This window comes from Xenopus laevis, chromosome 1L (assembly GCF_017654675.1).
Source record: "Xenopus laevis strain J_2021 chromosome 1L, Xenopus_laevis_v10.1, whole genome shotgun sequence".
In the NCBI taxonomy this organism is placed as follows: Eukaryota; Metazoa; Chordata; class Amphibia; order Anura; family Pipidae; genus Xenopus; species Xenopus laevis.
The window spans coordinates 2,867,764-2,894,562 of record NC_054371.1 but is presented as its reverse complement, the minus strand read 5'-3'; the positions used below and the strand labels follow the sequence as shown (position 1 = coordinate 2,894,562).

Sequence of the window (26,799 nt, the reverse complement as noted above, 5' to 3'; positions counted from 1 at the left end):
TTGGATGATTTCTTGGACAGACAGAATATCAAAGGCTATTGTGATACTAAACTCTATAGTTAGTATAGATATGGGTATATATCATTTATGTGAGAGTAGGGAGAGGTGTATCTATGGATGCTTGGTTTTTATTTGGAGGGGTTGAACTTGATGGACTTTTTTGAACCCAATTTAACTATGTAACTATGTAGCATTATTTTAACTCATATGTCACCCCTTAGGAACTCAAGACTTTTGCTGCCTCTGTGAACTGTTTAGAAACACTGCTCAAGGTGTTGTTCCACTGTTTGATGAGCCTTTGAATAACATAGTAATACCCTTCTGCTCCAACTGAGCACCCAGAAACAACTTACCCATACTGTGGGTCTCTGTTTGGCACAGTAACTTTGGATTATCTGTGAAGTGGAAGAGAACACCGGACTCTAACATACTTTTTTCTGCTATGAATATTTTTGTTTTATTGGCTAGTGAGGATGTTGGGTACCTGTGTAGACCAACAGTAGATGTGATAATGAAAAAACTATTAATATGGAGGTAAAAATCTATAAAAAATGTATCAATGATTAAATATTCCTCACTGCTTTTTTAAAGGGGACCTGTTACCCAGACATTAATAGCTGGATAATAAAAGTACTTTGCAAATTAAACATGAAACCCTATTTCTTTCTTTTGTTAAAACATCCATACCTGTTACAAACTCATTTAAAAATCTCAGATGTCAATCATATATTGACTTCAGATTTAAAATTTGTATAATCCTACTATGTTACAGGGCAACCCTTTTGAAATAAAAATAATAAAAGTGGTTTAAAGGGGATACCTTTATTGGATGACTAATATAATCATAGCAAGCTTTCTGAACATTTTAGTTCCTAACTTGTAATCAGCTTAAAAAAGAAACTAAAATGTTCTAAAAGCTTGCTATGATTGTTATTTTTTATTTCAAAAGGGTTGCCCTGTAACATTTTTCCTGGCTAACACGGTACAGCAACTTTACATATAATCCTACTATCTGATTCCAGCATGAATAAGTTGCAGTGCACTATTGATCAACAGCATGGTTATGTGGTTTTCAGTAGAACAAAATTAAAGTATTTGTAGGGGACCATAGGGTAAACCTGTGTTCTTGAAACTCCCTCATGTTGGAAATCCCATGGATTGGCCAGCTAAGAGTTGGACCTATTTTAGAAAATGGAGAGGGAGGTTTTCTTTTGTTCCATTTTGAATTGTGCCCTGACAGTTCCAGATTTGGCCAGGAGGTGTGACTCATCTAAGCTTTTATAAAGGAGAGTCACCCTGTGCTCTCCTATTTGCCTTTCACTACAGGGTGGCATGGGAGCCTACAGCTTTCGCTCTAGTAAAGAAAATGCACCAATGGTTGTGAGGGTCTTGGTAAACTTGGGAGACTGGGGCCCAAGGAACATGTGGTGCTCATAGTAGAGGAGAGGTCTGGAGACAGGAGGCAGCAGAGAGTAAGAGGGCTGCCTGGAGATTGCTGACACAATTTGAAAGGGGCTGTGGTGTGCTCATGCTTTGGATAAGCAGATGAGAGATTTATGCATATACATTGTGGATGCCTTTTTCAGCATGTGAGTCCCCTGTGTGAGGACAGGTGTTGTCTGTGTTCCTGCCACATGGGAGCAAATACCTTTTTCAAAAGGACGTGTACTTTGGGGGCAAGTAGCACTACCTGGGGAAATGAAATGAGTGGAGTGTAGGACTTTGTCCTGATAAAGATTGTGCCAGGGTTGGCTTTATCACATGGGTTCCCCGGGGCAGGGATAAATTGTTGAAATTGCATTTTCCATTTCTTAATTTAGTTTTGTATGAAGTTATATTTCCCAGCCATCTCCATGGCAGCATACTAATGGGTATATTCCCGGCTCATCAATGATTAGAAGGATCCCACCCTCACTTAATTAAAGGAGTCCTGCCCCCTTCCCCAGTGTCTTTTTTCCTTCTCCTGGCCATGGTGGTTGTAGCCTGTGGAATGATTTTTCTCTTAGCCTTGCCTGGGCCATTGTTGGTCCATCTGCTGAAGTTACCCCCTCTTGAAGCAAAGCCCTGTGTAAGGAGCCTCTCCAAGGTCTTTCCTGATTGTGGTATCCCCGTGGTAAACCAGGGTTTGCAGCATTTGTCAGATTACACTGAAGTTTGTGGGCAGATCAGGGCAGTGGTCATATTGGATTTGGGTATTATTATGTTTCTCTATGGAACAAGTTACTCACAGCCATTTTTGTTGGAATACAGCAACATTTCAGAGGAAGACAGTACTTCAGATGATGAATCTATGGATATGTCCTTTGATGCAAAGCTTGTAAATCCACTGGTTAAGTTGGCAAAGTCAGCTCTTAGCTTGGAGGACAAGGAGAATTTACCATCAATAAATAAGAAGAAAGCATATTTTCCTTTGTTAGATAAAATAAAAGAATTCATTTAAACAGAATGGGCAAAATTGTAGAAGAGAGTGGCCTTGCAAGCTTGGATTAACAAGATTTGCCCCCTTAAGAAGGAGGATTGTGCTCAGTGTCAGACTGGGCCAGCCCAGAAATGCACCCTGCAACCCTTCCTCTCTTCCCTGTGCCTCCTCCTCTTTTTCCCGTTTGCAGCAAAAACAGTACATGTGCATGAGCTTTCGCATGTGTGTTGCAGGGGGGGGGCCTGTGGCAGAGCCCAGGTGGGGCCCTGCAGTCCAACCCTGATTTTACTAATTGGAAAAAGGCACCAAAAGTAGAGGCAGCTATAGTACATATAGCAAGAAAGACAACACTACCGGTAGGTGATGCAGCAACTTTTAAAGATTTTATAAATAGGAGAAAGGAGAATGACCTAAAGAAGGTGTATTATACACTTGGAGCAGCTTTGAAACCTGCTGTAGCCCTGACTTCCACTTTCAAAGGTAATGTCGGAATGTTTGGGAAACATAGAGCAATCATTGAGAGAAGGAATAGAGAGAGAGAGAAGATAATTTTAGCTTTGGAAGAATTTTAAGTTGGATGCAGAGTTTGTAACGGAATCATCTGTAGATTCGGTTCAATGACTGGCACAAGCAATGGGTTAGTTACAACGAGAAGAGCCTTATGGCTGAGGCCATAGGTAGCTGACAACTCTTTGAAGAATGATTATTGTGTTTTCCATTTTTGGTGACAAATTAGATAAAACAATAAATAAAATTTCATCTGGGAAGAGTATGTTTTTGACCCAGGAAAGAAGGACAGATGTTAAGCCTCAGTCACAGAGAGACTGTAGAAGCACAGGAGATTACAGGACCTGCAAGAAAGTCTGGAAGGGGTACTTGATGCAAAAGTGGTCAGTGGATTTCACTTTGGAGAGGGTCAAGATCTTGAGGTGGACTCTTGGGAAGAGGAGTCACTAAAATATATTAGAATTCACAAGCCCAAACTCTCAAGATTGGCAGAAGGTTGTGTCTTTTTTCAGGAATTTGGGCTGCCTCAATCAAGGATAAGTGGATTCTGGAGTTTGGTCTCATGGTGTATTCTCAGGAGTTTCATCAATTACCCAAAAAAGGATTATTTTGTTCCATCAAAGCTACTATACAGAAAAAGGCAGGCATTAAGGGATTATGTTCAAGATCTACAACTCTTGGGAACAATTTGCAGAGTACCACAGGAAGAGCAGCAAAAGGGCTTTTATTTCCCAATGTTTCTAGTCAAGGCAACCAGTGGTTTCTGGCCTATATTAGATCTCAAAGCTCTCAAGAAATACATATTAGTAAAATCATTCAGGATGGAATCCTTAAAACAATCATGAAAGTGGTTCAGCCAAAGGACTGGATGATATTGATAAAATTTGGCAGATGCTTATCTGCACATACTGATCAGAAGATTTGCTTCAGAGATGGGACATTTTCAGTTTTCAAGTCTTCTACTTGGCCTCTCAATGAGAGTTTTTACAAAAGTTCTGGTTCTACTATTAGCAAACATAAAGGAACAGGGTGTGAGAATATTTCATTATCTGGATGATTTGATACTGTTGTCATTTTCAGACCAGGTAGATGAAAAGAGTTATTCAGAGGTTGCAGATTCATGGTTGGGTGATAAATTATCAGAAAAGTAATTTAATACTGACCCAGTACCTAATATATTTGGGAGCCCTGTTTAAAACAGGTAAGGGGATTGTATCCCTTTCAGATGCCAGAAGACAAAGGTGGTGGCAGAAGTCACATCTTTGATTCACAAATTTTGGATACCAGCAAGACATTATATGAGAATATTAGGTCTTCTAACAGCACCTATTCAAATAGTCCCTTGGGCAAGATGACACATGAGGTATTTCAAAAAAATTTCCTGAGTCAATGGAACAAGAGGAGTTTGGCTCAAAAGATTATTCTCCCAGACAAATGGAAGATGGAGTTATCCTGGTGGCTGTCTCACCACAATCTGAGGAGGGGGGTGCAGCTGCTCAAACCAGAATGGGAGCTCTTAGTCTCAGGTGCCAGCACACCTGGCAAGCTTTAATAAAAATTAATGTAAACAAGGCTCCAGGGCCTGATGGCATACACCCCCGGGTTCTAAGAGAGCTTAGTTCAGTTTAAGACCAGCTCCTATTTCTGATTTTCTCCGATTCACTTTCATCTGGTATGGTACCTATGGATTGGAGAAAAGCTGATGTTATTCCAATATTTAAAAAGGGATTACGATCTCAGCCTGGCAATTATAGGCCAGTAAGCTTGACATCTGTGGTGGGCAAATTATTTGAAGGCTTGTTAAAGGATCACATTCACATCATTTTGTCCTAGTGAATGGCATAATGAGCAGATATCAACATGGCTTTATGAAGGATAGGTCATGTCAGACAAATCTGATTGCTTTTTATGTTGAGGTAAGTAAGATGCTGGACCGTGGGGGGGGGCAGTAGATGTGATCTATTTGGATTTTGCCAAAGCGTTTGATACTGTGCCCCACAAATGACTGCTTTCTAAACTAAGGTCTGTTGGGCTTAATGAAGTCGTTTGCACATGGATAGGAAACTGGCTACAGGATCGGGTACAGAGGGTGGTTGTTAATGGGACATTCTCTACTTGGAGTAAGGTTCTTAGTGGGGTCCCTCAGGGCTCGGTATTAGGTCCACTTTTATTTAACTTGTTCATTAATGACTTAGGGGAGGGTGTTGTAAGTAATGTATCAGTGTTTGCAGATGACACAAAACTATCAGCCCAATTAATTCCATCCAGGATGTGGCACTTGCAACAGGATCTTGACTAACTGGCAATCTGGGCAGCTAAGTGGCAAATGAGATTCAATGTTGATAATGTAAAGTCCTGCACCTGGGATGTAACAATATCCACTTATACCCTTAATGGGACTGCACTAGGCAAATCCATAATGGAGACGGAGCTTGGAGTCCTTGTAGATGATAAACTTGTCTGTAGCAAGCAATGCCAGTCAGCAGCATCAAGGGCAAATAAGGTCTTGAGCTGTATTAAAAGGGGCATAGAGTCACGGGAGGAGGGGGTCATTCTTCCACTGTATAGAGCACTTGTAAGGCCCCATCTAGAATATGCCCTACAGTTTTGTCTCCATCACTCAAACAGGACATTTATTGTATTAGAGAGGGTACAGAGAAGGGCAACTAAGCTGGTAAAAGGTATGGAAATCTTAGCTATGAGGAAAGACTGGCTAAATTGGGGATGTTCGCACCAGGGGAGATATGATAACTATGTATAAATATAAAAGGGGATCATATAATAATCTCTCTAATGATTTATTTACCAGTAGGTCTTTCCAGCTGACACGAGGTCACCCATTCCGATTAGAAGAAAAGAGGTTCCGCCTAAATATTTGCAAGGGGATTTTTACAGTGAGAGATGTGGAATTGTCTCCCTGAATCAGTTGTACAGGCTGATACATTAGATAGCTTTAAAGAAGGGGTTTGAATGGCTTTTTAGCAAGTGAGGGAATACAGGGTTATGGAAGATAGCTCATAGTACAAGTTGATCCAGGGACTGGTCCGATTGCCATTTTGGAGTCAGGAAGGAATTTTTCCCCCTCTGAGGCAAATTGGTGAAGCTTTAGATGGGTTGTTTGCCTTCCTCTGGATCAACTGGCAGTTTGGCAGAAATAATTAAAAAAAAAAGGTTGAACTTGATGGACGTGTGTCTTTTTTCAACCTTACTTACTATGTTACTATGTTACCTAGGTTCTCATTATGTACAAGGGAGATGGCTGGCACATTTTTCTCAGAGCAGAGAGTTAAGAACAGCCAGAGAGGCATCGTAGCTTTGGCACCAAAGATCAGGGGCATTGGTAAAGACTAGGTAAAGATTTTGATGGACAACAAGACTGCATGTAGCAAAGCAGGAGGAACACAAAGTCTGGTTCTTTAAGAGAAACAGAGGTAATCATGCTATGGGCAGAGAGGTGTTGAGAAACATCACAGCAGGATATTTGCCAGGCAAGAAGAAATTTCTGGCAGACACAAATGGTCTTTAATTCCCCAGGTGTTTCAGCAAGTGGTGTGAAGTTTGGCTGTCCAGTTTTGGATGTATTGGCCTCATCAGAAAATACAAAGCTATCAAGGTTTTTCTCAAGAAAATTCTGCACTGAGGCAGAAATCACAGATGTCCTTGGCCAGAACAGTTACTGTACATGTTTCCACCTGGACCTCTGATTTTACCATTACACTGAAAAAGACAGAGACTCAGAGCCTCAGTCATAGCGATTATCCCATATTGGCCTTGATGCCCATGGTTTCCACTACTACTGTAACTGAGTTGTGATCATCCTTGGCCACTGCTGCAGAGATCAAATTTATAGATAGAGGACAGACTCCTTCACCCAGCCCTTCAGAATTTGAAACTGATGGCATGGAGGCTGAGCGGAGACACTTAAGAGAACAGGGTATCTCAATGGAGGTAGTAAATCGGCTGCTAAAGCCAGAAAACAGTCAACAAATAGGACATATTCTGGGATTTGGCAAGTCTTTACATCCTGGGCAAAGCAAAGATGTTTACAATCTACACCATCAGTGTCAGATATCTTGTCCTTTAATCAGTCAGGATATGAGAAAGAACTAAGTGTCAGTGCCTTAAAGACTCGGGTGGCAGCCTTGTCAGCTTTAACAAAAAAGCTTTGGGCTATAGAAACCCAGATAATGCAATATTTTCAGGCTGTATTAAAGGAGAGACCTCCACAAAAACATTTTTTTCCTAAATTGAATCTTTAGGTGGTTCTGGAATATTTAACTGTCCTCAACATTTGAACAAATTCAAGGAACAAGTTTACAGCTTTATCATTTAAGCTTTTGTTTCTAATTACTATAGCATCTGCAAAGAGAATGTGAATTGGGAGCCTTATCAATTGAGGAACCATTTATGGGCTTTTTTAATGATAAAGTAAAATTTAGGCTCAATCCAAGTTTTGCTGAAAGTAATCTCTATATGTAATATTGGTCAAGAGATTGCATTGCCAATAATCAAGAAGACAGCAGAAGATAGACTTGCAAGTCTTGAGGTTGCTTGATGTCTTATCTGGACAGAATTGGACAGTTACATAAAGACAAAACAGCTTTTTTTCCTTCCGGGCGGTCCAAGAAAGAGACAGCAAGCCTCAACAGCTCCATTTTCCAGATGGGCAATATCCATGATTAAGGGAGCCTAGATTTCAAAGTGACTCGAAATACCCAGTGGGTTGAAGGCACATTTGACTAGGTCAATGGTAACTTCATGGGCAGCTTAGTCAGACCTGTCCACAGACCAAATTTGCTCAGTGGCTTCCTGGTCTTCTTGGAAGACATTCAAGTCATTCAGTCAAGTCAGCAGCAGAAGCCTTATTTGGAGAATCAGTTATCAGAACAGCTGCTAATAGATGCTAAGAGACATACATTAAATAATTGAGCATGAGACGACTTGTATTGTATTTATGTTTTCCCGCCTCCCCATTTGTGATACTGCTGTAGGAGTTCCCATTAGTGTTCTCTCATGGAGATGGCTGGGAAAATGAAAAATTCCCTATCATACTTACTGTAATTTTCTTTTCCCAGCTATCCTCCATGGCAGCACAATATTCCCTCCCTGTTGATGGTTGGCCATAAGAATTGTGATTAGAGACACTGGGGATGGGGCAGGACTCCTTAAATTAAGTGAGGGGTGGGATCCTTCTATCCATTGGCAAGCACGGAATATACCTATTAGTGTGCTGCCATGGAGGATAGTTGGGAAAAGAAAATTACAATAAGTATGAAAGGGAATCTAGTGGCATTCCCCTTAGGTGTAATTCCTCAGTGGCCACTAGATGGAGGCACTGCATTAAAAATACTAGTTCCCAGTACCTTTCACATAGCGAAGGGAATTTAGGCCCTGGATGGTGAGAAGTATTTGCTTATTTAGGAGAGTGTACATCCTACTCTACAGCATGGTAGCGAAAAGGGTTACACATATAAAACATGTATATGTTAAAAATGACAAAAAAAATATTTCTAAAACCTCTCTGTGAGGAAGAATAAAGCATAGCTTATAGACAGGTATATATCTCTGACAGAACACAGAAAGAAATCGTCAGCGCTCGTTCTAACTCACGCTGTGGCGTTGACCAGCTGCAGAAAACGATAAAAAGCCAATATTTGTACACAAAGAGAAAGAGAAAATTTGCCAGCGCTCGATTTGCCTTTAAAAAATAACTATAAAAAATGAGGTGTTAGTACCACACTTTGGCCAAAATGAGCTTACATATTTTGGCCAAAGTGTGGTACTAACACCTCATTTTTTGTAATTATTTTTAAAGGCAAATCGAGCGCTGGCAAATTTTCTCTTTCTCTTTATATATCTCTGACAGTTTCCCATTAAGGAAGAGGACAATGATACATATTAAATATCTTTGAAATTATCAGATGGACACATGGAACCTCCTAGATATACACAAGAAAATACTTCAGCAGCACTCCGATTATGGTGAGAAAATTGTTGCTAGAACAATGCACAATAATTTGTTCACCATAATCGGAGTGCTGCGGAAGTATTTTCTTGTACGTGAATCAGACCTGGGCAGACAGGGTCACAGACGGCACCCGACGCTGCAAAGAGCGGTGAGAGTGTGTGTGTAGCACTACTTTGTGTTTCCTAGATATACACAGATACCCAATCACACACAGATCATCAGAAATGCACAAGTGTATCACTTACCTTGTACCTGTAATTATACATCTCTCTGTTCATTCTATTAGTTTCCATACCAAGTGACTGATGTGTAGAATACAGTGCGCCAACGAACAAAGTAATAGCAAGTAACATGTTTATAGTATGAAGTGGAGTATTATATCCAGGAATTTCTGAAAGGCTTTCTTTTCCAGTGCAATTGTGCAGAGATGTTGAATATCTTCTCAGAAATAGCTCATTCTTTTTGGGATTTTTTGAAAAACAGAAATAATAAAACATCCAAATGTCTTCAAGTAACTTGTCATCAGGGAACCTTGATGGATGGCGCCTGTTTGTAAACTGTGCATATAGGGGATTATTGTGGTTCTCTGCTCTATTCTGCATTATTAACAAACTGCCATTGAAAACGTCACAGAAAAAACATAAAATATGATGATAGTATATCCAGTTTGATGTAAAGATAAATGTCTTTTCAATGAGGCCGTCATATAGATAATCAAACTGCATATGCATTTGTAAATTAACTGTTCCACAGAAAATAATAACATTTGTTGAGGATTTCTTTACTATCTCCATGTTCCTTTTGCTCTCCTGAATTACACTAGTTATCTTTAGTGTGAAGTCAATGCAGATGTTTTCACTAGAGAGATAATATTTCAGCAGTTGGAGATCTCTCTCTCCCCTCTCATCATCAAATAATATAATTCCAACCCAGTTCCAATGGAAATACTTTGCTGTTTTGCTTATAACTAAATAATAACCGTCATCACTTCCTGTTGTCCGAAAAAAGTATGGGAAGTTAAATCTGTCGCTCAACACTGGGTCTGTAGCTCCGTAACTGATCTGTGAATATAGAAAGGAGATGAAACACTGACATTATTTGGATTTCTTCAGATTCTACCAGTGGTATTTATTTGTGTATCACAACTATGTAGCCTTTCACTTTATACAGTTGTAGCGCTATAGTAAATTGAGTGCATCTTACTCTACTATAAGCTTCACTCCCAGTACATATGCTCCGGATGAGACCTTAAAATCTTAGGGAGTGAGTCTTTGCATCGATGTGGAAGCAGGGTGTAGTGCAACTGTAACTGTATTCAGGGTGCAAATAATTGGGCGCCAGTGGTTCTTATAATTTAACCATAGAACAGATTTATTGAGCATAATATACAATCCTCAGTGGAGTGTACATAAAGAGAGCATTTGCAGGTTCATACAGTACATTGAATAGGCAGTACTCACAACACCTTTGGTCAGGATGATTCTCCTCAGAGATAGGAACAATACATGCAGCTTTGAGGAGGTACACCCAGCTTTCAGCCTTTTCCCTAAGTGGAACCTGAGGGGAATCTATCTACCCTAGGTCTGTACACTTAGTCCCTACTTCTGGGCAATTAGTACCCTGGGATCTTAATCCCACTACAATCCTCGTAGGAGCCTCAAGCTGCTCAGCTAAATATCCTGACAGTCTGTCACTCCTAGAGTGACCTATAAAGGTGAGTAGCCTATTCTTACTAGACCTGACCTGTCTAGGTTCCACTCGAGCTCTGCCTCCTGCTCAGGCTAGAGCCAGTACAAGATGGGCCCTGAAAGCATGGCTTCAGAGCCTTTTATACTCTAGCACAATGCCATCTACTGGTCACTGTGAGGAACAACAATGGGCATAGCTTAAAGCAGGAAAAGCAAAACAGTTACCCCTCCTAACTTTATTTTAGGACCCAGTTAGGTGTCCATAACATGGAGGGACTGCCTGCACATAATACTAGGGGTGGCTATTTTATACACATACTAGAAGTGGCTATTTTATACACATAGACTTCTGTAGAGTGAATTCACAGACCTCTATCCATGGGGGAAATTCACTAAAGGGCTTTGCCACATTTCGCGCCACTTCGTTAGATGTTTATTCGCAGTGTATTCACTAATTCATCATCAAGTGCAAAGTTGGGTCTCTGCTGCCGAATGCTGGTGAAGTTCCCTAGAGTTAATTCATCAACACGAACATTTCATATCGAACTTTCGCTAACGTTCATTTTTGCCTAGCAAAACCTATGTAGTAGTTACTTAGTTACTTATTATTATATTAGTTACTTATTATTAAAAATATCCAAAATAGACAAAAGAGATCCTCTAATACCTTAGACATGAGCCCACCCTAAAACAAATGTGACATGACCCTAAAATTGTTAAAAAAAATATGTTCAACAGTTACAACTTTTAAACGCAATCCCACTTTAAAACATGAAAAAAATTTTTTTTCTTTTTTAAAACTTTCCAGCGTACATGATGTAGCTTCATCTTATCAGTTCTCTGGTTCTAACCTGGAGAAGGAAACTCTGGTGAAAGGAATAAATGAAGTCTATTTTCAGAGTAAAGATTGTTTGCCTGAGTAAAAATTCGCCTTGCGAAAGGGTAGGAAACTTTGCAATTAACTCTTTTGCTAGTAAGTTGCTAGTGATTGTTTTTCTGGCAAATTTTCACTAGTGAAGGCCACTTTGCCCTTTAGTGAATTTGTCCCAAAGTTTCTTTCACTTAGAGACTCTGTAGAACTGACCATCCTGAGGTTTAAGATCTACTGGTTGTCCACCGGAGGCCAATCCCACCCAGCTGGTCAGCCTGAAGCACTTCACTCTGTTACATACATATATACATATATATATACATACATATATACATACATACATACATACATACATATATACATACATACATACATATATACATACAGAACATATATAAATACATATATACATATATATATACATACATACATACATATATACATACATATACATACACACATACATACATACATATATACATACATACTCAGTACTTGACTGGAGCACACCATTCATAAGGAGCAGCTGCCTGGGTGCTGGTTAAGCTACTTGCATACAGACCAATCCAAATGAACCGCACAACACAGGACTTATTGATACAAAAAGTGGTAAAAAATGTATTCAACATTTCGGTTCAAATACAAGAACCTTCCTCAGGTGGGGTACACAGTGCTCAACAAACAAAACTGAATTTAAACCCAAAAATGGCGCCAAACACCCAGTCAGTGATGTCATTCGATCATTAGTGTGTCATAGTAGGAGTGTATAAAGTATATCCACCACTGGGGCCACTTCCCCTTATAGTGCCACAACACACATATCCCATTATCAGTGTTGGTAAGTAGTGATATACTGTACGTATTAACCCGTGGATGTGACAGTGCTCATAATATTAATCTGACTGTAATTGTTTAGAACATCAAAGTGTTTAAAATATAAGTGTCTTGTGTTTTTTTAAAAACTCTTTCATTCATCACCAGCTGTGCAGGGCCGCTAGTGTGAGAAACGGAGGAGGAATCAACATTTATCGCCCTGAAGAGCCGGCATCCTTACCCCTTACATCTAGTGCGAGGCTCACCCTGGACCCGACCGCAACTCGCCATCCGATACCTCCGTTCGGTAAGTATGTTCGTAGATCGAGTAAGTACGCGTTGCATCACCGGATCTCTCCTGTTACCGTCTCCATATTTACAACCTCCATCTTTACCGCCAAACACACTCTCAGGCAAGGCCAACGATAGCTAGGTACACCCTATCTCAATCCAGAAAGAAACTCCTACTCAATCGGCATAGCGAGGGTGGTGTGACCACTTCCTCACTCCCGATCCTCTGTAGGGGACTCACTGAAAGGGCACGGCCTCTGAGTACTGTGCGGCAATGTGCACTAGACCAGTGTCCTGGGTGTCAAGGTAGGAGGCACACAAACCAGGTATCAAGCTGCTCAAACTCTATCAGGGGAGCCTCGCCACATGGGTTAGCCTTGCTCAACTTTGGCCGTCCTTCTATTTTCTCCTCCTCCACCAGCGCCCCTGCTATTGTCAGTAACAAATGAAAGAATCAGAGGTGGTTAAAAACATAAGAACTAACAGTATCGTCACAGCCCATTTATTATAGAGAAAGGTTACACAATATCGTTGGTGTCAAAACAGTACTTGCAACTGTTTCAACTGTCCCGTGTTATAATGTATCCTTCTGTTGCAGATCTGCTGTAGGAGAGAACACATGGACAAGGTTATAGCTCTGGCTGCCACTCCTGTCCCAAAGACCCAGAGGGAAAACGGTAAACGGAATAAAGTTTTCTGGTAGCACCTATATATTTTTTTTTTTTCATTTTTTCTTTTTCATTTTTTGAAATTGTTTCACAGTTGTAACTTTGCAAGTGGGACACGAGACTCTAACAAACCTAACAGCCCATGATTTAATGATTCTCTATTTTTCTGTCCACTTTATGTTGACTGGACTTGAGGATGGATCACACCAATACGGGAGAGTAGACACCAGTGGAGAGTACACTTTTTCGGCCGATAAATCAATTGACTGGGTTAAGAACATAGAGAATAATCTGTTGAAATACAAACAAGAACTGATATCCTTTAAAGAAAGAAAATTGACGACAGTCAAAGAGGACTACCGACATAAAAGAGTGTACAGGTGGTTACTTGGGCTACCAGACAACACTAGGAAAAGACCAATACGCAGATATAAACCAGTAAATCTTTCGACTGTAGATAGCTCAGGGGATTCGACCGACTCCGACCCGGGGCTTCCTTCCACTCTCTCTACTCAGCCTTTTTTAGGGGGGACTCCAACTCCAATCAGCATACCTACGGGGGCGGAAGGAGGAGGAGGGGTGGTAAGAAAAACAGGAAGAGAAGAAGGCTTAATCTCTGGCAAACCACCCAGGAGGGGGAGGAACAAGACATAGTAGTCCAATTTGTCACACCAATACATTGACATTGGGGAGAAAAATCTATTAAATAGAGGCCTTAAATTTGTCCCTACAAATTGCTCCAAACCATTTGAGGTCCACAAGGACATCCACAGGTTTAAACGTCAATTAAAATTACGTGACTATTACAAAGATAAGGAACCCACTAAACCCTCCTCTTTCAGGGCTAAGAGTATTTTCGAACCCCCTAACACAGCTCCGGCAATTTCCATCTTTACTCATCTGCTAGCCAATGATTCTAAGGACATACATCTAAAGAGGGGTAGATACTTCTCGAATTTAACCCCCATGGAGAAAGAGGCCCTTAAAACACTAAAAGAGGAAAAAGAGCTCATCATTAGACAAGCTGACAAGGGGGGAGCTATCGTTTTATTGGATAAGGATTATTATGTGAAAGAACTCCAGTCACAATTAGCGGATGTGAAGACTTACTCTCCTTTAGGGGGCGATCCCACTATACCATACAAATTCAAGTTGGATGCCTTCATTAAAGTGGGCCTTTCTGCTGGTTGGATTAATGAGAATACAAGTAATTTTCTAACCACTGTCTTTCCTAAGACCCCATTTATATACACTCTCCCTAAGATTCACAAGTCATTGTCCGCCCCCTCCGGGACGCCCCTATTAATTTCGGCAATAGGTTCCCTTTTCCAGCCTGTAGCCCAGTATTTGGACTCATTTTTGCAACCCCAGGTACAGAAAATGCGGTCTTACATCAAGGACACTACACATTTAATAAACTTATTGAAAGAAGTGGAGATACCGGATGATGGCTTCTTAGTGACGATGGATGTGTCAAGCCTATACACTGTCATCCCACATATTGATGGGTTGGCAGTGTGTAAAGAACCCCTACACAGGTTCCACCAGGGCCCTCCTCCAGTAGAATTTCTGATAAACCTATTGGATCTTGTCCTCTCACATAACTATTTTTCGTTCAATGAGGCCTTTTATCTTCAGATCTCGGGGACCGCTATGGGTTCAAATGTAGCCCCTTCTTTTGCTAACCTCTTTATGCAAACGTATGAGTAACTGTACTTACTACCTAAAGGGGATGACAAGATCATATTCTACAAACGTTACATAGATGATCTGCTAATGATATGGCAGGGGACTGAGGACGATTTGAAAGACTTCCATCACTCTTTGAATGCTATAGACTCTCCCATTAAACTTACCTGCACCTATGACAAGCAGAGGATTGACTATCTTGATGTGACTATTTTTAGAGAGGGTAACAAGTTAGGTACAACTTTGTTCAGAAACCCACAGACAGGAATAGTCTGATACAGGCACATTCTCACCATCCAGCCCACATGGCCCGGGGGGTATTATATTCCCAATTTCTCAGGGTGATTAGGAATAACTCCAACCGAGAGACAGTGGAAACGCAACTTGGCATACTAGCCACACAATTTTCCTCGAGGGGTTATACAGACTCTATGATAATGGAACAGCTTGAGAGGGCTAAGGCACACAAACAGGAAGACTTACTCCAGGATAAGGTGACACGTCAGAAGGATAATACAGATCCAATTTTTGTGACACAATGGACTGATGTTTGCCCGAATGTGAAAAGGGCACTAAGAGAGAGATGGGATATAATTAAAACAGAAACTGACTTACCTTTCTATGGCAAAAAAGAGCCAATGATGGCCTACAGAAGAGGACGCAATTTAAGCGATATTCTAGTTGTGAGAAATTTAACAAAAAGTCCCAAAACCACATGGTTGGATCGCCCACTGAAAGCAGGGTGTTATAAGTGTGCTTCCTGTTTGACCTGTGGTGGTATGAACCAAGGCACCCACTTTGTACATCCCAGGACGGGGACAAGGTACAAAATACAGCATAGGGTCACGTGTACCTCAGATCACATAGTTTATATGGCCTGGTGTCCTTGTGGACTTTATTACATTGGCAAAGCTACCACAACTTATCGAGAGAGAATGAACAATCACCGGAGTGCCATACAGAATGCTCTCGCTACAGGGAAAGCAGATCAACCAGTGTCTAGACATTGGCTCAAGGAGCGACACACATTGCCACAGTTTCGACACATGATCATTGATCATGTGCCGGCCCCGAAGAGAGGTGGAAATAGAAACCTTCTACTACTGAGGAGGGAAAGCATGTGGATATTTACCTTGGACACTTTGTCCCCTAGAGGCTTGAATGAAACCTTACCGATGTCCCCATTCTTTTAGGCCAGCGGCTGGTCTGCTGGAATTGTGTTAACCCGGGGTTTGACTGTGGGGTTGGATATTGGTGGAGGAATGTCTATGGCAGTGACGGATTACGACTTGAACAAGCATAGGACATACACCATGTTTTTTGGAACTATATTTTATTGGATTTTTCTATTTTCTATTTTTTATTTTTATTCTTTATTTTTGTTGTTTTTTGCGTTTGAAGTGTGGTGCTCATGGAGTCTTTTGAACTTTATTCCGTTTACCGTTTTCCCTCTGGGTCTTTGGGACAGGAGTGGCAGCCAGAGCTATAACCTTGTCCATGTGTTCTCTCCTACAGCAGATCTGCAACAGAAGGATACATTATAACACGGGACAGTTGAAACAGTTGCAAGTACTGTTTTGACACCAACGATATTGTGTAACCTTTCTCTATAATAAATGGGCTGTGACGATACTGTTAGTTCTTATGTTTTTAACCACCTCTGATTCTTTCATTTGTTACTGACAATAGCAGGGGCGCTGGTGGAGGAGGAGAAATAGAAGGACGGCCAAAGTTGAGCAAGGCTAACCCATGTGGCGAGGCTCCCCTGATAGAGTTTGAGCAGCTTGATACCTGGTTTGTGTGCCTCCTACCTTGACACCCAGGACACTGGTCTAGTGCGCATTGCCGCACAGTACTCAGAGGCCGTGCCCTTTCAGTGAGTCCCCTACAGAGGATCGGGAGTGAGGAAGTGGTCACACCACCCTCGCTATGCCGATTGAGTAGGAGTTTCTTTCTGGATTGAGATAGGGTGTACCTAGCTATCGTTGGCCTTGCCTGAGAGTGTGTTTGGCGGTAAAGATGGAGGTTGTAAATATGGAGACGGTAACAGGAGAGATCCGGTGATGCAACGCGTACTTACTCGATCTACGAACATACTTACCGAATGGAGGTATCGGATGGCGAGTTGCGGTCGGGTCCAGGGTGAGCCTCGCACTAGATGTAAGGGGTAAGGATGCCGGCTCTTCAGGGCGATAAATGTTGATTCCTCCTCCGTTTCTCACACTAGCGGCCCTGCACAGCTGGTGATGAATGAAAGAGTTTTTAAAAAAACACAAGACACTTATATTTTAAACACTTTGATGTTCTAAACAATTACAGTCAGATTAATATTATGAGCACTGTCACATCCACGGGTTAATACGTACAGTATATCACTACTTACCAACACTGATAATGGGATATGTGTGTTGTGGCACTATAAGGGGAAGTGGCCCCAGTGGTGGATATACTTTATACACTCCTACTATGACTCACTAATGATCGAATGACATCACTGACTGGGTGTTTGGCGCCATTTTTGGGTTTAAATTCAGTTTTGTTTGTTGAGCACTGTGTACCCCACCTGAGGAAGGTTCTTGTATTTGAACCGAAATGTTGAATACATTTTTTACCACTTTTTCTATCAATAAGTCCTGTGTTGTGCGGTTCATTCGGATTGGTATATACATACATATATACATACATATATACATACATATATACATACATATATACATACATATATACATACATACATACATACATATATACATACATACATACATACATATATACATACATACATATATACATACATACATACATACATACATACATACATATATACATACATACATACATATATACATACATACATACATACATATATACATACATACATACATACATACATATATACATACATATATACATACATATATACATACATACATACATACATACATACATACATATATACATACATACATACATACATACATACATACATATATACATACATACATACATATATACATACATACATACATACATACATATATACATACATACATACATACATACATACATACATACATACATACATATATACATACATACATACATACATACATACATATATACATACATATATACATACATACATACATACATACATACATACATACATACATATATACATACATACATACATATATACATACATACATACATACATACATATATACATATATACATACATATATACATACATACATACATACATACATATATACATACATACATACATACATACATACATACATACATACATATATACATACATACATACATACATACATACATACATACATACATATATACATACATACATACATACATACATACATACATACATACATACATATATACATACATACATACATACATATATAGATACATACATATATACATACATACATACATACATACATACATACATCAGTGGCACATATTGTTGGTTTTTTTCTATATTTTATAGAGACCGGCCATTTCCAAAGATATAGTCCCCTTTCATTTGGTATTTTCATAAGCCACAGTGCGGCACACATTGTACACTGGGCCAGACAGACCAAATATTATATGTATAGGGACCCCTAGTGTTAAATCCCCTAATGGTATTTGTCTGTAACCTGGATGCCTGGGTGGGATAGAACTTCCTGCTGGCCCAGGATGGTTATGACTACTTCCTGTGATGGTTTAATATAATAACAGGGAGCTTTGCCTTTGGACTTGTGCTTCTTCTCTCCCTGGTGCACATGTACACTAGGGTGAAAAACAGAGCAAAAAGAAAAAACATTTCATTGGAGTAATGTCACCCACCCCTCCCTTCCCCCCCAACACCCAATCAACAGAACATTGGGTAGGGAACAATACAGTATTACAACTGACACCTACATTGCTAAAGATGTTCCCATGAACCACCTAGTGGTGGATATGTGAATAGTGTAAAACAATCAAGTCTGGCTATGAGTCTTCCAGTTACAATGAGCAGGAGAAACAATCGCTTATCTGAAAGCAGTGGCATTGTAAAGTTATGTCTCTTTCTGAAAGCAAAGGTTATGGCACAATGACCTCCTGAGGTGACTGCCTACACACCAATACTAACTGTAATATTATTATTTTCATTTGTTTTTGTAAGGTACTGTAGATACGACTATGATGATTTTCATTCATCCAGGTCATAGTATATCTAGTATAGGTCAATCTAAAAACAACTGGACTTGCTGAGTAATCAATGAAGACGTTTCACTACTCATCCGAGCAGCTTCTTCAGTACAACTGACTGGTGTGGGAAGTTCTCGGCATATAAACTCTTCCACTAATCCAATCACAATGGCACATTGTAACTCTTCAAAGAGGTGACATCTGAAGAAACACACAGAGGTGTTGATTCTGTGTAGTTACTGTGATAGGATTATCCAATGTGTCATGTGACTCCTAGATACAGCTGTTACTTGTGAGAGTTGCATGAATGGATGTGTGAAGTGTTCTGAATCCGCCGGGGTACAGATGTTAGAACAGCATTGTATGTAGCAGACAGGTGGTGTTGAAGGCCCCCCCTCTGTTCAGAGATGGTCTCTCCACCTTGACATGAATCGGCTCTTTCACGCCTCATTCAAAAAAGCAGTCTTCTTTATCCAAGATTTGGACCTTGCTGTCTTCAAAGGAGTGTCCCTTGTCTTTTAAGTGTAGAAAGAGCTGAGTGTTGCCCTGTAGAGTTCTCCCTCCTGTGCTGAGCCATTCGCTTGGAGAGCAGTTTTTTTGTCTCCCAAATGTATAGATCTCTGCATTCCTCGCTACACTGGACTCCGTAGCGAGGATGCTTTGGGTGTACCAGTTTTTGTCTCAGTGTGTTGCTAGGTTTGAAAAACACAGGGACATGGTGTTTGTTGAAAATCCTCCTGAGTTTCTCTGACACTCCAGCTACATATGGGATGACTAGGTTTCTCCTACTATGTGTCTCCAGGAGGTTATTTCTATTGGTGTTCCTGTTGGGCTTGGTTGCTGCTGTTTTGACAAAGGCCCAGTCTGGGGAGCCACACGCTTTCAAAGCTCCTCTGAGATGTTTTTGCTCTTTGTCTTTGGACTCTGTATCAGTTGCCACACATTCCGCCCGGTGGTGCAGGGTCCGAATGACACCCAGTTTGTGTTCCAGTGGATGGTGGGAATCAAACAACAGATATTGATCCGTATGAGTGGGTTTCCTGTATACTTCCGTCTTCAAGTTACCCCCCTCTTGGATACAGATCAAACAGTCCAAAAAAGCAAGTTTGTTCTCGTGGACATCTTCCCTTGTGAACTTGATGTTATTGTCCACTGAGTTAATGTGTTCTGTAAAGGCCGCCACTTCATTGGATATGATTTTAACCCAAGTATCATCCACATACTGAACCAGTGACTCGGTGTAGTTCCCTGGAAAGTAAGTAAGGCCCTCCTTTCCACTTCCTCCATGTACAAGTTAGCTACAATGGGAGAGACTGGAGAACCCATTGCACAGCCATGTTTCTGTCTATAAAAAAGGTTCTTGTACTTGAAGTATGTGGTGTTAAGGCACAAATCTAGCAACACACAAACTTGGTTGGGACTGAGCTTCGTTCTGCTGCTGAGGGTGTTATCATGTTGCAGTCAATTTCTTACAGTCTCAATTGCCTCTGTAGTAGGTATACATGTGAACAATGAAGTGACATCATATGACACCATTATTTCTTCTGCCTCTAGTGTAATGCCATGAATCTTGGTTACAAACTCTTTGGCATTCTGGATATGATGCACTGTATTGCCTACCAACGGGGCTAAGATGTTAGCCAAGAATTTTGCAATGCTATATGTCACTGAATTTATGCCGCTGACAATGGGTCTTAGTGGGGCTCCTTCTTTGTGTATCTTGGGGAGTCCGTATAAGCATGGTGTGGCTTCCCTGGGATACAGACAATGGTATAAAATTTGATCAATGGCTTTCTCCTTTTCAAGTTGTTGTAGGCAACCTATCAACTTTTTCTTGTAACCACTGGTTGGGTCTTTCCCTAAGGGTTCATATGTATTTCTATCACTGAGCAGAGTGGTTATCTTGCAGTCATAGTCAGTTGTGTTGAGCACAACTGTGCATCTCCCTTTATCTGCTGGCAGGATAGTGATGTTCGGGTCCTTACTCAGAGAGCTGAGTGCTCTCCTCTCTTCTGTAGTAAAGTTAGAGGGAGGTGTTCTGGCACTTGACAAAGCAGCTGACACTTTTAGCCGGAGTTGTTCTGCTTCTTCATTTTTCAAGTTATTATTTTTGATAGCAGATTCTGTGGCTGTGATGAGTTCAACTACTGGGATGTGTTGTGGTGTCACTGCATAGTTTAACCCCTTGGCTAACACATCCTTTTCAGGCTGGGTTAGTACCCTATCTGATAGGTTCCTAACCCAAGTGTCTTTGGTGTTCTTTGGTGTCTCATCTTTCTGCCTCCAGGTTAGTTCTTCAGTCCTTTTCCAACTGCTGCTTCGTGACAGTAATGTGGTGAATTTGCTTATTCGTCGCTCCTTACTCTTAATGTGTTGGGCAATCTGTGCATGTTCAACGAACACAACCACCCTTTCCAGAGTTCCATCAGGCAGTTCTTTTGCCAGACTCCATTTTAGATGTTCGACTTTCTGCTTAAGGGCATCAATGGTGAAGTTGATCTGTCTGACTCGTTCATTTAGTAGATGTTTTTGGGCTTTTTGTAAAATCTTGTTGGCTCTGTGACTTTTTTCTGTGGAACCCAGGCGCAGGATACAAGGGGTGAGACCCTGATGTCGGCATCTGAGATTAAAGCGTAGATGGTTTCGATAGTCTGCCACTTTTCTTGCTGTTCTTTCATATTCCCGAACCAGTTTTAGAGTATTCTCTCCAAAATGAATGGCAATATGACTATGAAGATTTTCATTCATCCAGGTCATAGTATATCTAGTATAGGTCGATCTAAAAACAACTGGACTTGCTGAGTAATCAATGAAGACGTTTCACTACTCATCCGAGCAGCTTCTTCAGTTCAACTGACTGGTGTGGGAAGTTCTCGGCATATAAACTCTTCCACTAATCCAATCACAATGACACATTGTAACTCTTCAAAGAGGTGACATCTGAAGAAATTCACAGAGGTGTAGATTCTGTGTAGTTACTGTGATAGGATTATCCAATGTGTCATGTGACTCCTAGATACAGCTGTTACTTGTGAGAGTTGCATGAATGGATGTGTGAAGTGTTCTGAATCCGCCGGGGTACAGATGTTAGAACAGCATTGTATGTAGCAGACAGGTGGTGTCGAAGGCCCCCACCTTGATTACCAATATACCACCCTCTTCTTTTACCCTTAGTTCTGTCACTGAGAATCTATTTATCAGCCTCACTAAGACCAAACATGGAGTGGCTTCAATTTTCCAGTTTGTCCTGTTTAACTAAAGAAACAAAAATGTACATGTTTCTGTCTTAAAAGAATAGCTAAGTATTTCACTCATGTTGAACAAAAACGACTGCTCCTATAACTAGCCATACACATGACTATGAAGATTTCCATTCATCCAGGTCGTGCTATATCGAGTAAAAAATCATAACAGAATCTCTTTAACCCTTTCCCTGCCAAGAACATAGCTCCTACTCCTATTTAAAAAAAAGGCTGCAAGTGCCAAGAACGTAGGAGCTACGTTCTTTCTTTAAACGGCTGCCTCTCTGCACTCCTGCAAAAATCGAAAGGACCCGACTTCTTACCTGATCCCGGCTGCTGTCTGCTGCTCCCCATGTGCTGCTTCTTCCTGGACCCGACCTCATTTGAAGCTCCGCCCACGCACTTCCTGCTGTTGATCTCTGTGATCCTGGAGTGTGCAGATCTGCTTCTGATCCCTTCTTCTCCAAAAACTGTAAGTGCCCTTCTATTTACACAGTTACACACACACATACATGCAATCACACATACATACATGCATTTACACATACACAGCACACATGTAACTAAAGGTAGATTTTCTTTTAATTTTCTGGCTTTTTTGTATTTTACAGTCACATACAGATATACACACACTTATCATCATCATCATCATCATCATCATTTATTTATATAGCGCTGTCAAGATACGCAGTGCTTTACTTATACACTTGTCAGAGCTGTACACACATGTACACACAAACACACACATGTACACACAAACACACACTTATAGATATTTTTACTTTTTCTTTTTTTTTGGTTCTTCATTTTATCAGTTTCCCTCTTGTTATTCCCTAAAAAACTGTTGCTTTACCAGTGTGACTAGTGGATCAAGCATTCTGACCACTAACCACACTGTTGGATCAGTTATTTTGATATTTTATTGATTTGCCTAATTGTATTTGATTTTTGTGATTTTTATGCTTTCATTGTTGTTCCTTACAATTTTTTAGTGTCATTAGCTCTTTGATCATTTGGAGTACAAACACATTTTTAGCAATTTTGGGTTCGTCAGAATGTGTACTTTCCAAAAATATATGGTTTTGGGGTCCTTGTGCCGCTAGGAGGGTCTTGTGGCACACAATGCGCAGTCAAAGGTCTTTGTTCACAGAAGGCGAATTAGCAGCTGAGAAAATTCATATGCACTTTTGTATTTGGGGTCCGCACATGTCAGCTGCTTTGGTATATCTATGCATATTGGGCATCAAACTGTTCAGTAGACCCTTGGCATCAATATTTAGGGTGTTTTACAATTGTATGTAAGAAATTGGATGAGAAAAATGCAGCCAATTGCAATATTTTAGGTGATTTTTTAGAAATGTCATAAAAACCACAGCATTTAGTGTAGCTTTGCAGTATGGTACTTTGGAGTAGAAAGACATGCATACCCAATTTGTATTCAGGGGAATGTGTACTTTCCGAAAATATAGCATGTTCTGGGGTGAAATTACTCTTTTCTAACTTTGCCCCCCTCAAAATGATGTAAATGTGTTGCTTTTGCAGTACCTGAAATGACAGACCATATGGGTGTCTTCGTTTTGGGGCCCCTGTATGCCACGTGCTTGGGTACACCTCTACATATTGGGCATCAAACTGTTCAGAGGACCCTAAGCTTTCATATTTGGGGTGATTTCTCTTGATACCTAAAAGTATGTGGGTAATATGATGCTGCAGGGTAGAAATTTTGAGGTGATTTTTGGAAATGTCACCAAATACACCAAATTAAGGAATGGTTTGCGGCTTGGTATTTTGGAGAACAAAGACACGCATACCCAATTTAGATTCATGGGAATGTGTACTTTCCGAAAATATATGGTTTTCTGGGGTGAACTTACCTTTTTCTACTTTTACCCCCCCCCCCAAAACTATGTAAATGTGTTGATTTTGCAGTATCTGGAATTACAGAACTGATAGCTCAAATGAGGTGTCTACATTTTAGTGGCCCTATATACCACATGCTTGGGTACACCTATACATATTGGGCATCAAACTGTTCAGTGGACCCCAGGCTTTCATATTTGGGGTGTTTTACATTGGTACCTAATGATGTGTGGGAGATATGATTCTGTAGATTGGAAGCTTTGAGGTAATTTTTCAAAAAATTCACCAATTTCTATAAAACATTATAACTTTAGGAAACAATTGCAACTTGGTAGTTTGGAGTACAAAGATATATTTACCCATTTTTGATTCACCAGATTCTGTTCTTTCTAATAATGGGTAGTTTTCTAGGGTAAACCTACTGTTAGTGGAATGTTTGGCCTTGAAATCAGAAGTATGCTGTTTGGGGAGCAGTGCGTTGGAAATTTGCTAGTGTAGTGCTTGTAGATTTTGATCTATACAAGTGAGAAATCTCCATAAAACTATATATATTTGGTATTGCAGCGTTCAGGAGACATAGACCTTTCCAAATCGGCTGTGTTTTCATACATAAAATAAATGATGTTAAAGTGAAAAAGTGCAAAATATCTAAAAACTGCTTGGCAGTAGATGTTCGCATCTAGGACAAAATGGCTGGCAGGGAAAGGGTTCAAGGCTTGAAGGAAGTGACAATGCATGGGGTCAGGCCTCCCCCCAGCAACAGTCCTACATGTGTGAATTCTTTAACATAAACAAACCCTTGTGCATTAAAATGCAAATGAGCTGAGGCCATGTCATTGGCTAAACAATGCCCTGTACTGCTTAGATATAATTAGTACAAATCTCCTAAAGTCAATCACAGGACTCTGATGAAGTGTCAAGTCTTCTGACACGAAACGCGTTAGATGTAAATCCCCTCCTTTGTAATTTTAACCCTTCAAGTGCCAGCAGAATTTCACATTTTGGTTACGCGAAATGCCAGCCGTTTTTTAAACATTTTGTGCTCTCTCACTTTAGGGGCATTTTCTGAGGGGAAACCTATAGTTTACCTAGGAAAACTATACATTGTTTTTTTCGGTAGAAACTGAGCTTTCTAAATCTGCCTGAGTTTTCATGTATTTCCACCTGTGCAAAAAAATTTATAGTGCTAAATACCAAAAAAAAATAAAAATTACCATTTTTCATCGTATATCAATTTATACCAGAAAAATATTTAATTTTACGGATGAAAATCCAACTTATTTGGAAAGCCTTATGTCTCTCGAACGTGCCAATACCAGATATGTATAGTTTTAGGGAGATTTAGGACTTCTGTACAGCAAAAACTCCCGGCAGTATATTACCAAATTTTGAAAGCACTATGGCAGAAAACGGCATGCTTTCGATTCCAAGGCAAAAAACCCTGAAACTGTAGGTTTACCCCAGAAAACCATACATTTTTGAAAAGTACACATTCTGCCGATTACAAAATGGGTAACTATGTCTCTCTACTCCCAACTACCAAACAGAAAAGCTTGTCTGAACATAGCGGTTTTTCAAAAAAAAATGCAAAATTCTGAAAAATCATTTCAAAGGTTTTATTTTGCTGCTCCGCATATCCCAAACTATATTAGGCACCAAGCACAAGCACCTGAAATATGATTGCCAGGGATCCACTGAACAGTTTGATACCCATTATGCATAGGTTTACCAAAGTATCTGGCATTTAGAGACACCAATATGAAGTTGGCACATCCAAATTGTTCAGGACTTTACTTCAGCTACTGAAAAATCAACATATTGACTGCATTTTTTGTGGGGTAAAAACACAGAAATATATGTTTACCCCCCAAACCCATATATTTTTGGAAAGTACACATTCTACAAAATCTAAAATGGGTACCCATGCCTTTCTGCTCCAAACTACTGAGTCGCAAGACTTTCCCAAATTTGTCGGTTTTGGTGAAATATCTGGAAATTGCCTCAAACCTTCAACTTCCCAGCACCATATCACCCATGTATCGTTACGTACTAAGAAAAAGCACCCTAAATATGATTGCCAGGGTTCCTCCAAACAGTTTGGTGCCCATTGTTCATAGGTTTACCAAAGTAGCTGGCATTTAGAGGCCCCAAAATGAAGTTAGTGCATACAAACAGTCCTGTGGGTAACTTCAGCTAATGAAAAATCAACACATTGACTGCATTTTTGTGGGGTAAAAACACAGAAATATATGTTTACCCCCCAAACCCATACATTTTTGAAAAGTACACATTCTACAGAATCTAAAATGGGTACCCATGCCTTTCTGTTATAAACTACTGAGTCGCAAGGCTTTCCCAAAATTGATGGTTTTTGTGAAATATCTGAAAATTGCCTCAATGCTTCAACTTTCCAGCATCATATCGCCCATGTATCATTACCAGCATAAAGCATCCTAAATATAAACATAGGGGTCTACTAAACAGTTTGATGCCCAATGTGCATAGATATACCAAACTATGTGGCGCACAGAGACCCCCAAATGACAATAGTGTATATACATTTTCACGGCTGACGCG

The 26,799-nt window shown here is 40.3% G+C and overlaps 1 pseudogene; it reads right to left on the bottom strand.

The window, feature by feature from the left end:
* Positions 1-16,323: 16,323 nt before the first annotated feature.
* Positions 16,324-21,877, bottom strand: LOC121401484 (annotated as a pseudogene).
* Positions 21,878-26,799: the final 4,922 nt, after the last annotated feature.